We start from the raw sequence: 12,802 nt of genomic DNA on the forward strand, positions 1-12,802 counted from the left end.
CTTTCTCTCCTACCTAATATCCCTCTCCTCCCAAGAGACATCTCGAGACTTATCAGACTGATCTTCATCATTTTGTGCTGGGGGACTCTTGGTCCTTCAGGTCTTACTCGCTGACCCAAAGCTCAGTGCTGATAAATCTTATCAGAGGAAATTTTTTTTCCAGGTGTTTCTCAACCACATGAGTTATGGTGAAGTGCACAGGACAAACAACACAAAAAACACTGAGCTTAACAGAACCTGGCTGTTTCACACCTGACAAAATCTTACTGCCAGAGTATCCAGTGGCATTATCTCACCAGTCCTCCCTGTCTCCAGAGCATTCCAGGAGAAGGAAAATGAACAGGCATGCACTGAACTGAAGTGCTCCAACCCAATCTATTTTTCATTGACAGGTCACTTTTAATCTCCTCCAGTGGTGGAAATTCCTTTTCTTTTCTTGTATTTATTTTCAGTTTTGTTCTTGCCATATCTCTTTTATATTTTTATTCCTTCACTGTGTTCTGTTTGTGCTGTTGACAGCAGCAGAGATTTAAAAATGCCCAGACTTTGAAACAAGTCATCTACAGATGAAATTGTTCCTTAGGGCTCCTAGCAGCTGCAGGGACAAGTGGCATAAATGCAGATTTAATACCAGTGGCTGAAGGTAATTGTCAATAAAAGTACTCTCTGTGAAAAGTATTGGACAGCTTTCCAGATGAATGATATCTCAAGGAATCTGTGTGCCCTGGAAACACGGCTGGCAGCCTGTGGAGAGCTATAAACCTGTGGGGCAAGAGCTTTCCCTGTTCCATAGGACTAGCTCATCCCAGCTGGACCAGGAATGGCCGAGATGAGCAGAGATTCTGGCAGCTTTCCTGGGGAGAAGGGGTCAGGGAGGCTGGCAGGAGATTCTGGTACCTCTGGACACCACAAGGGGGTCTTCAACACCCCTGCCCAGCTGGGCTGGGAGTCACATGGAGACCTGTGGCTGGGAGCTGGGAGCACAGGAATTCTCCTGCCTTACCTACCCTGCTCTCACACCTTTTCCCTCTCTGTTCCCTACTGGCCACCCTTTAGGGCAGGATGGTTTGGGTGCCAGGAGTCAGAGCAGACCTGGGCTCTGAGGCTGCTCAGGGAGGAAGGAGGGCAGGCAGCCTGGCCCCACTGCAGGCTGGCAGGACTGCTGAGGGTGCAGAGGAGGAGCCCATGCCTTAGGCTGGGCTCAGAAAAGCAATTCCTGCCAGCTCTGCTGTGCTTTGCTTCCCTTTGGAGCTGGTGGGCTCGGTGGGCTTAGTCAGAGCAAGGCAGCCTCACATCTCATAGCAGCCCTTTTCAGTGAGTGCAGCCCTGTTCCTCTGCAAATTATCCCTGAGTGATTATACTGCTGCTTATTTTGCAATGATTGTGTTAATGATTTTTGCAAATGAATTTTAAACCCAGAGATGTCTAGCCTGATTATTTGGCTGCTTCCACCACTGTCATCACATCCAATAGCTGTTATTTAGGAAACACTCTTTGCACTTGTGTTTACTCACACAGATTATATGGTGGGGCTGGGTTCTTTTGCTGGATATTTCCCAAGCCACCAAAAGCTTTGGAGGTGGCAGCCCAAATGCTTTGAACGCAAATACTGGAGCCAGTATTTGTCTGAGTATCTGCCAAGCCCTCATTTTCTGAGAACACACTGGTGAATCAAAATTTAGTCTCATGAACATTTATGGAAAACAACCAAGAGAGCAGCTCCAAATCCCATCTTTTCAAATGAATTCTGCTTCTCTTCTAAGGCATGTTCCCAAACTCATTTTGGTTTACCAGTCCCTTTCTAGTTCTTGCCAAGTATGAAATATCCATGTACTCTCCTCTTTCCTTGGTGCCACTTCCCTTTTTTTCTGGAAAAGCAGGGGTTGCTCAGACTGATGCTGAGAGACATTATTTCTCTCCAGCACCTCACAGCCTGCTTCTGCCTCTAACTCACACAACAAATGTGATACAGAAAACACTTGTGGCTTTCAGGTCCAGTCTTTACCCCTTCAGTGGAATTTCTGGCCTGTTTTCTTTCCAGAGCAGAAGGTGGGGAGATGGCTTGGTGTGAAGGGAGTCTGTCTGTGGGATCTGGTGTTTCCACTGCAGATCTCAGGTGTTCCTCAGCCAGGGCTCTGTGGAGAGCTGTGAAAACACACACAACAGGCTGCTTCCCTCAGGCCTGAGCTCTCCACCTGCCCTGCAAGCAAATTCCTACTGTGTCTCCCTGTCTTTTTATTTTAGAGGTGCCACATCAGCAGCTGATTGAGGAGACACTGAAGGCTGAGAGAGAACAGTGATAGATGGACTAATGCCAGACTCAGGAAAGGGTGAGCTGTGACACCTTGATAGCAGAAGTTTCACTCTTTCTGACAGAAGGAGGCCAGGGGCTTTGCTGCTGGCTCCCCTCTGAAACGACCTGTTTTAAATTGGTTGGTTTGGCCAAAGCCAATCTGAGCCAGAATCACGGCATTACACTCCAAGGGACCTGGCCTGGGCTCTGTGTGCACAGCAGTCTGGGCACAGAGGGAGAGCTGAGCCTCCTCCATGGCCCAGCACATGCAGGGCTGTGCCTGCACACTTCCCAGGAGACAGGGAGGGCAGCTCTGCTTTCACCAAGAGCTCTGTCATGGAGTCCCAGAATGGTTTGGGCTGGAAAAGACCTTAAAGGTCTTCTAGTTCTAACCCCACCACCATAGAAAAAGCTCTCCAGGACAGTGTGAGCCTCAGTTCAGCAGGAAGGGATTTGATCTTGCCCCTGCAGGAGTCAGCTGGCAGCAATTCCAGCAGTGCCCCATGGCAGGGTGGGCAGTAATGATCTCCCTGTGCTGCACTGATGCTCCCTGTGCTTGCAGGACTGGCCAAGCTGTGCTCCACTGCAGAGATACAGAATTCCTGGGGAGCAAAGGCAGCACATGCTCACTGCCTGGTGTTTTATCCCAGCTAGGAGCCTAAAGGAAAGATTTCTGAGACAGATGTAGTTTACTTCTCTTTTAGCTTCCTTAGCTGCTAAATAAGAGGTACTCAAGCTCCCAGGGCGGTGTGGAGGACACAAACTCCCTGAAGAGGAGAGGGATGAGGGTGCTGTATCAGACCCACAGCTTTCCTGCAGAAGAGATTGCCGCTCACTGCATTTGTTTCAGCTCTAGAGAGGGGATGTCTTCTTGTCAGGATGCCTGCAGCATGTGTGCTGGAGAGCCACTCAGCTCTCAAAGCCTCCTGGCTTTACCCAGTAAAAATAATTTTATTTCTCCAATTTCTCTCTTGCCAGCCTTCCTGGCACCACTGTCCTTCTCCATTAAAGGCCAGAAAAACCTGATGGGGATGTTACTGCCTCCTCCATGCTCCTCTGGTGACCACTTATTCTGAAATGTGATCTTTAGGCATAGCCTGTTGGCAGGATCACAGCACAGATGTAGGTGGCACCACAAGCACAAGCCCAGCAAAGCTCAGAGGCAGCAGCTTTTCCCCCCCAGCCCTTTGGCCTTGGCCCATGGGCTGTGCCAGGTGTAGCTGTGGTGGGTTATTGCCTGCTCTGGGGGGGCAGGGGGGGCCTTTAAAGGAGGAGAGTTTTGATAGCAAGGAATAAACCCCGTGGTGTTACCTTGGTGCCCTCAGCCCAGCTGAGCCTCCAGGGAGCTGCTGCAGTGTCACTGACGGGGTGACACCAGCCTTGGTGGGGCAGGGGGGGGGTCAGGTCACCTCCTCAGCACTGAAAGCTGCCAGATGTGCTGCTGGAGCTATTTTAAGCATCCCTAGCTCTGTTTCAGCACCAAGAGAGGAGCTGGGGAAGTGCTAAGGTGTCATCTCTGGGGACAGTGATGTCCCTTGGGCTCCTTCCCCTGCCCCTCGGCCAATGCTGCCTCTAACGATGCTCACGGCGCCAGCAGCTCCCCCACGCTGCTTTTGAGAGTGAAAAAACTCTCTACTCCCAGTGGACAGAAATCATCTTGGGCCCCAGAAAGGAAAAGAGAAACAGAGGTTCCACACAAGCTGGTTTAGAGCCAATGGCAAGATTCACACACCAAGCACCTGGTTATTCACTCCTGGTTCCTTTCCTTGGCTGATGGTTGGTAATGAGAAGTGTCCATTGTCCTGTGGCTGCCCCCTCCATCCCAAAGGCCTGACCCATCCCAGCAATGCACTTGATCCTTGCAGGAACCAGCAAATCCCTGCAGGAACCGCTGCAGCAATATGGGCTCAACCAACCCTTGCCACCCCCCGATGGCTCCCTGTCTCTGGGATCAGCCCTTTTGCTTTGTCCTCGCTCCCAGCCATGCCCTTGGAGCCTCTTCTCCGCAGTGACTGATTTTCCAGTGGCTGTGATTTTCCAGTGGCTGTGGGACCCCCCCTCCCCAGTGCCGCGACATGCGGGGCGCTGATTCGACTGGACGTGAGCGCCAAGCTCATTAAGGTCTCGTCGATAGCGCAATGAGGAGCAGTGTGGGGTGAGGCAGGGGGAGAAGGGCCCTGCAGGAGGGGCTCACAGCTCCCCTCTGCTGTGGGAGCACTCCGTACGTGCATCCCTGGGCTGGTACTGTGAGAGCTCGGCGTGCCCCAGGAGCGCCGGCACCGACGGGCAGGTGAGTCCCAGCGTCTGCTCGGGGCTGTGAGCACTGGGGACACGGGGGGAGTGTGGGAGCAGAGGTGGGAAGGAGCCACCTGCCTGCTCCAGCAGCCTGGGGAGCAGTGGTGCAGCTGCTGGGCTCTCCTTCATCCACACTGCCCTGCATGTGGGGCTGAGTGGCGCAGCACCCTGAGGACAAGGCTGGGTGCAGGATTGTTCCTGTCTTCCAAGAAGCGATGGGGGGCTGAGCAAATGAGGACAGCCCTGCCTGGCCCTCAGCTGGAGCAGTGTGAAGAGCAGGTTCTGCACAGCTTTACCCCCAGCTGCCCCACCACAGTGCCTGAACCTCTTCTGGCAGTTGCCATTGCCACTGCAATGTCCCCTTGGTCGAGAGAGACACCAGCTGCTGGGAAGGCAGCAACTTTCCACTGTCACTCCCATGCAGAGATAACTGGATTGCTCTAGGTGTTAGCAGGTAGGTGCAGCAAGCAACCTCCAAAACCTGCTCACTGAGCAAAATCCTGGGCTGAAGAGGCTGTTTCTGCTGCAGGAGAGAAGTGGGGCATGATCCATCTCTCCCCCATGCTGCTGGGGGCTGGGAAGGACCTGCAGGTGCTGCTCCCTGCCCTGCTGCTTGAGCAGCCCTCTGCTTCCAGCCAGGGAGCTGGCACTACTGGGCAGAGCAAGAGGAGAGATGGCTGTCCCAGAGCTGACCTTGGTGCTGGGGCCCCAGATACTGGAAAGCTTCTCACGGTGCCTATGGGCTGGGGGAAAATGTAGTGAGTGCAAATGACTGCTCAGTGAAGATGCTGCATGGGCACTGACTGTGGAAACCCGGGGCCAGCTTCTCTGGGGAGGGGTAAAACTCAGGGAGTGGGTTAGGTGATACCCCATGGGAGGCATGGGCTCAGCTGCCCCTCCCTGGGGCTGGGATAGCCCTCCCCAGCCTTATCTGTTTCAGCCCCAAGGGCCAACGTGGCACACGGTGTTCTGGGTTCTTGGGGACCCTTCAGAAAGGTCCTGCAAGCCCTGATGGTCTGTGGGAGCAGAGCTCCCTGCCTGTACAGCTGCTGGGGTGTTTCTGGGGCCTGTGTCTGTGCCCTTCCCTCCTGTCTGTCTGCAACAGACTCTGAAGGAGGTAACTCACTCCTTCAGTGAAGCCCTCCCCACAGCACAGGAGACCTGGACAAACCCCCCATCCCCTCCCTCCCTGCCCTCCTGCCCTGTCCCTGCTCCCTGTCTCCCATGAGTGCCTCTCAGAGCTGCAGGCTGGATACCAAAGGCTCCTCAGTTTGCTGGTGACCTTGCTGTGGTTCTGCCAGCACCTGCTAGAGACCTCCAGCACTTTTCATTTTGGTTCCTCTCCCTCCGAGAGGAGCTCTGCAATGGTTTGGGATTTTGTTGTGAGGAGAACAAAAATCAGGTTGAAGACACAGCTGGAAATGTATTTTCTTCTGAAGAAACTGAACAGGCACGAGGAGCAAGCAGCTGATGTCCTTTTGCTGTGGGTGAACATGACACAGTCCTGCTTGCCGGGGATGGAGCAAGTGGCCGCTGTGTCTGGCCCTGTGGAGATGCTCCCGGGGTAAAGGCTGCTCCTGGTGCCAGGGGGCCAGGTCTGCACCCTGCTATGGACTGGCTGTGTGGGATGTGACTCGAGTCTTCAGCCAACAGGGACAGCAACCTTTCCTTCCTCTGCCAAATCTCCCGATCACAAGTCCTGGGGGAGAGCTGCCCCTTCTCCACTGCTCTGTGGAGCTTAGCTCGGGGAGCGAGGATGGGAGTGAATGCTACACTGCTAGAGATAATGCCCAGGTTGATCCTGGGCAGCAGGGGATGGTGCTCAGGGTTATGAACACGTTTTCCAGGCTGTTTGGAGGGAGGAAAACCTCAGCCAATGCTCTTGCAAGGTTCCTGCAGAGGCAGCTGGCTCTGCTGTTCTCTGTTTTCCAGCCCCTCAAAAAAGGGTGTGGACAAAGGGAGCCTTGTGGCAGCCTGAGGGCTCTGGAGCATGATTTTCTCTCAGGTTTCATGAGAAGAACAAAGAGTTTGGCCTCTGAGAGTGAGCACAGATTTTCTCTTCAGCTTGGCCATGCTGCAGCAGGAAAACAATGTGCTCAGCATGCTGCAGTCTTTTTGGAGCTGGATATTGTGCCAGAGTGGTGACAGGCACATTCACAGGTGTTCTGGACCAGGTGCTGCTGTGACCCTGCCCAGAAGGAGCAGGGGGAAGGTCTGTGATTGTCTCATCCTTCTCCACGTCCTTTCCTCTGTGCTTTCATCCAAATGCAGTGGCAGAAATTTGTTGAGGCGGTGCAGGGTTTTTATCTGCTCATCTTTCTCCAAGGGCAGCAGTGCTGTCAGTGAGGAGCAGGCTGAACTTCCCTGTGCCCTGGGTCATTCCCCAGGCTGAGCTTCCCAGCCCCAGAGACAGCCAGTCCTTTGCTCCCCTGGACACAGGGAGAGAAGAGATTGCTCCCTGGCAATGCTGGACAGCTCAGAGCTGACCCTGGATCATTGTCATGCTTTTTTCTGCTCTTTCCTGCACAGTTCTTTTCCTTATTCACTTTTATCATTATTAAATTGTGGCAACAAAGTCCAAGGTGACTTACTCAAGTGCATGTAATCACTTTTCTTTACAACATCAGTTTTGTCCAATCTGCTCAGTTCAATGACTTCATAAAACAAAAAAAAAAAAACAAACCCTGAACAAACAAAAAACCCAAATAACAACCAAAAAAACAGGAAACCCCTAAAAAACCTAAAACAAAACTCAAAAAACCCCAAAAACCAACCACACAAAACAACCCCCTGAAGCATACCAAGACAAATAACCAAATTACCACTGACACCACTTGCAACATCTCTGGAGCTGCATCAAATCCAGCTTTGTGTGTATGAAGTTCTGATTTCTTACCCCACACACTGCTCAGCCATGGCTTTGCACAGCACTGGTGAGTCCTTGGAAAACAGGGCCCTTTGCCCCCAGGAATGCCAAAGTCTCACCCAGGATGTTGTTTCATTTCAGGATTTAAGCTAAATCTTGGTTCAGAGGCAGAGTTTTGGGGCAGTAGTGAGTGAGCAGTAACTCAGGCTGCACTGACTGAGCTGGGACCCTGAGCCTCTCTGGAGGAAAGAGAGAAGAGCCCAGCGTGGGTGCCTGCCCACATCCTGGTGGCAGTGCCTGGACACCACGCCAGGCTGCCACAAACAGGCACGGGAGGCACCAGGCAAGTGAGAAATTCCATGAGAAACTGGAAACTCTGTGGCCATTCTGGGCACTGCTGCCCCACTGCTGCCAACCCTGGAGGCCCTGGGAGGGTTCTGTCCATGAGCCCCCCTGGAGTGGGACTGTGCCTTCCCAAGGAACCGAGCAGGTCACCCCACCTCCCTTCTTCTGGAGGAGCACTGACCTCTCTTCTCTCCCTCCGTCCCCCACTTCTTGAGGAACTTCTCTGAGAGCTGTGCTCCTTTCTCAAGCACAGGTGAAACTCACCAGTGAACTCAGAAAGGAACTGGGGCTGGGATCAGACAGATTCACAGAATAAAGCTAAAAATGTCTAAAATAGACAGCTAGCTAGAAATAAGGCTAAAAATGTCTGTGTTGCTTCAGGCAGGGCAAAAGAATAATGCAGCAAAAACTGCCCACGTCATGAAACCGGCATCCCAGCGTGACAGGTTTATATACAAAAAGGAAAACACTTTTAAATTTAATCAACACATTTAAAACAAGCAGAAATAGACCTTTAATCCTTTTAATGTGGTACTTTCTCTGAGGAGGATGGAGACAGGGATGCCTTTAAGCTACCTGTGTGTCCTTCCCGATCTGGAAAGGTGCAGTCTGCTCAGACTCTGCCACGAGGGATCCCCTCGCTGCTGTGGGGCTCAGACTGGGTCAGGACAGTCTGTCAGGGCCAAAAAAGAGCCATGAAAAAGGGCCTAACAAAAGCCATCCCTGCTTCCTGGGGCAGCTTCTCAGGGAGCAGGCTGAGTTTTAAGTGAGAGCATTGAAATGGTTCAGAGGCTGCACCATTTGTGTCTTCCAGGCAAGGCACAGACCCCGCTGTCCTCGGGGACAGGGCCAGGTGAGGGTGAGTGAAGCACAGCCTCACAACCCTCACGGGGTGAGGAGCCAGAGGAAGCTCAAGTGCACATCTGGGGGCAGGGAGATGGTTGCACTGGCCCCATTCTCCTGCAGGTTTAACACGAAAATGAAGGTGCCCCTTGGCAAAGCGATCGCGTGGCAGGATGCAGCCAGTCCCAGCAGCTCCAAAAACTTTTCAGGGCTGTGAGGTTTCTGCCACAGCCCTCCTGGGATCATGGCTGGGGGCTGAAAGATGTGTCCTGGCCCCATGTGCAAGTCCCATTTATCTGGTGGTTTATGAAACGTGCCCCGGTTGTCTGCTCCTCTCACCTGGATCAGGTCATGGTGTGGTGCCAGCCTCACCTGGCACATTGGTAAGAGTGAAGGGGAGAGGCAGGTTGGACAGCAGCTGCAGGTCAGAGCCAGGTATCAGCAACCCAAACCCATGCAAGGGGCTGGCAAAGGGGCTGGAGCTGCAGGCCATGCACAGCTCCATCACCTCAGAGAGGTAATTTGCTTTTTTCTCACATACTCTGTGAGTGCTGACCTCTCCAAGCAAGCAATCACCTGTCCTTGGGGGGATGGAAGGCTGGGGACTGCAGTGGCAGCTCTGGGGCAGCAGGCTGTGAAGCAAGAGCCCTGTCTGCCTGGCCCAGCTGCTCAGCACAGTGATGCTCCAGCCCTGAGTGGGTTCCATGTGGGGCCAGCACCCTGCCAGAATCCTCAGGCTCCCCCAGGGAGCTCCTCCCCAGACCCTCCAGCCTTGACTGATGCAGGAAGCTCCAGTGCATGCTGCTGCTGCTGCTGCTGCTGCAGTGAGCAGAGCATGGAGCCAGTCTGCTGAGCCCTGATCTGGTCACGGCTCCAAACAAGACACAGCAGCCTTGGGGCTCCTGGGCTGTCACTAAAATGGTGTGGATGGAAGGAAGAGGCTAATTGACTGAACAACAGCCTGTGCTGTGTAATTAAACTAATTGTGCCTCTACCTGCAATGGTCAGAAGTAATTTGTGTGGCTGTTACCTCACTGACAGATAAGAGGTGTGTGAAGTAAATTAAGATATATTTCCATGGGTCATTTTGCTCTTTCATTTTGGGCAACTTTGTGCCCGTGGAATTTTTGGTTTCTGTCGAATTTGAGAAGGTTGTTAATATTTGATGCTGAAGCAGGGGTAAGTAAAAAGGTCACTGTTGTTACAACAGTGTTTCAGGAGGCAGAGTTTCAAGTGGCAGCTATACTTTCTCAGTGCTATTTTCTTATTCAAAGTGAAATCCCTCAAAAAAAAAAAAAAAAAAAAGGTCTGTTTGCCAGAATGTGTTTCAGGCAGGCCCTGCATCTGCTGGAGACCAGACAATTGTTTTTATTGATTTGAGCAGCAGAAGACCAGGCCTTCTACACAGCCTGGTGAAACACAGGCCACTCCTTCAGTGCCAGGAATTTATGGCATTAGCTTTCACTGATGGCTTGGAAAGTTCTGGCTTCAGAATCCGGTGCATTTGGAAGAAGTGGAATGAGGAACCTGCTACAGTGTCACGTTGGAGCTCTCTGACCTTGTTTTCAAGTCCTTGCAAAGCAGAGCCCACCTCCACCTCGTAGCTCTGCTGATTGATTAATTGATTGATAATCTGATTGATTATCATTTTGAGTCCTTGAGGCGTTCTGCTGGCCCAAAGCACCGTGAGCTTTTCAGAACAAATAATCTGGCATGACAGAGAGCTGCTGAGGTGCCTCTGCTCTCTCTGGGCTGCCAGCACAGGACAGGGCTTTGTGCTGGATGTGGGTAAGTGCAGGGGCTGGCATTTCGTGCCTGTGGGAGCCCTTGCTCAGCCTGTGAGCAGCACAGGAGACAAACGCTTGCCTGGGGCCACTGATGCCTGTTTTTGGCTGTGTGTCTGGGGAAGGACATGGCACAGCCAGGCTGTGGGACACGCACCAGCCCTTCTGTCCTGACCACCCCTCGCTGCAGAGAGACAGGACAGAAGGGGGGATGGACCCTCAGTGGGATCCTCTTGCCTGAAGGAACCTCTGTAATACACTTTATTCTTTCTGAGCTGGGGATGAAGGGCCTCACTTTTCAGGTAGGAAGAAATTGCCAGTGTGGTCTGCTGTTCCTTTATCATCCTGCCCCCGGTGCAGGAAATAGGAATAGGTGTGACCATGAGGCTGCAGAACTCCAGAGCTGTGGCAACAGGAACAGGGAAAAGAGCACAGGGAGAGCAGGATATAGAAACACTTTTTAAAGACAGCAGCTTACCTTTTAGTTTTTGTCCACAGAAAAGAAGTGAGTCTGAATAGCTTCTGCTGAGTCCAATTTGTGATGTCTCCAGGCATAGCTAATTACCCTGACTTAGCCCAGCTCTGAGTTCTTCCCAAGGATTTTGGTGCTATTTCTTCTATTTTGATTTATAAATTTTCTTTATTTTACTTTCCTCCTACATGTTCTGTATAATCTTTTTCTCCCTGGCTCAGTGAGGAGCTGGAGCTGCTGTGACAGTGCTATCACAGGGTGTAGGATGGAAATGGGATCTGTCAACCAAAGCCTTTGCTCTGGGTGTCCTGCAGTGGCCTCTCCTGGCATCTGCCTCAGGGGCTGAGTAAAATGGCATTTTCATGCTGCCACTTTCTGCTGGCCTTACTGCAACCATCCCAGGCCAAAGGAGTGAGAGGGGCTCGCTGTGAGCTCCACAGCTCAGGGGCTTTGCTCACAGACTGTGCCCCACAGCAAGGCCATTCCTGCCTTCTCCACTGACTCATCAGAAGGAATTACAGATATTTCCTGCTTCAGCCATTCCCTTCACAGTTGACAGAGTTTTCCTGACCTCAGTGATGAATTCTGTGGGGGAACAAAATCCACCTGCTGTAACCACAGGCTGCCTGCTGTGGAGCAGGAGTCACTGCCATTGGGATCGATGTGACCCTCTCTGGCAGTACCCTTTGGAAATGCTAATTAATGAGTCCCCAAACACCCCCTGGGACAATGGCTGCTGTTTATGAGACTGCCAATAGCAAGAAGCTCAAGCAAGGTCAGCTTTAACTGCTAGAGCATGGCACCTCTTTACAGCATTGATTTGTTTCCCAAAACACCCGTTCTGTTTTTCTTTTGGTTGGTTGGTTTGTTTTCCAGTGTTCGCAGCCATTAATGTTTTTGTCCCTGGGAGATTGCAGCACCATCACCCTCAGGACCCCTGGTGAGGATTACCTTTGTCTCTGTAAAATGGGATGAGAAGGGGGTGAGAGCAAACCCCATCCCAGTCCTGCCTTCTGCACTGGCTGAGGGCAGATGCTGGGGGGAGAGGATAAACCCAGCAAAAGTAGAGAGTGTTATTTCCTTGGGAGAGTCCCTCAGCCTCCAGCAGCTTCCAGCTCAAGGTTGTGCAGAATTGCAGCAGTAGGTTCTGGTGGATTTTCCTTCCATGATTTACCCCCTAACTCCTGGCATCCAGCGTGTCCTGCAGTGGAGTCTGGCTCCATGGCTGCACATTTTATCACCTCTTGCTCTTTTTGAACCTACCACCCTCTGGTCATGCTCCAATCCCTTGCAGTTTTTGTGTCAGAAATGGTGAGTACTCTATCCTGTGACACTGGTACATTCACAGGCCCCTGCCACCTCTTCCACAGAACCATGGAGCTTTGTTTCATTTGTACTCTCTTCACGTGGAAGTTGCTCCACACTTTTAAGCAGCCTTTTGGCTCTCTTCCATGCCTTTTCTGACTTTGCAGCAGCTTGTGTGACAGGAGGAGAGAACTGCACTTATTTTTCAAGACACGAGTGCAATACTGGTTTACACACAGGTGGAGAAATGCAGCCTGCTCTCGCTCTCTTTCCAAACAGTTTTGGTGTGATGGTTATATACTTCTTAGGGTCTAAAATCAATGCAGCTATTAATTAAATTTTTTAGTCAGACTGATGCAATTAATCATCAGGACTTTGTAGTCCTGACTTAGTGGGATTTCAGTGGTTCACAGGCTGGCTGTAATCACCAGTGAGCACAGGCTGAACACACCTGGGGATTACAGCACCACACCAGGGGTGTGCAGGGAGGAGCAGAGCAGCGATTCCCTGGCCAGATGCTGTGAGCACAGCTGTGCTGCTGCTGTGGTGAGGGATAAGGGCACAGATAAAGGCACAGGATTGCTCAGTGGAACACAGCC

This window comes from Cyanistes caeruleus, chromosome 4, assembly GCF_971803275.1.
Source record: "Cyanistes caeruleus chromosome 4, bCyaCae1.hap1.1, whole genome shotgun sequence".
NCBI lineage: Eukaryota > Metazoa > Chordata > Aves > Passeriformes > Paridae > Cyanistes > Cyanistes caeruleus.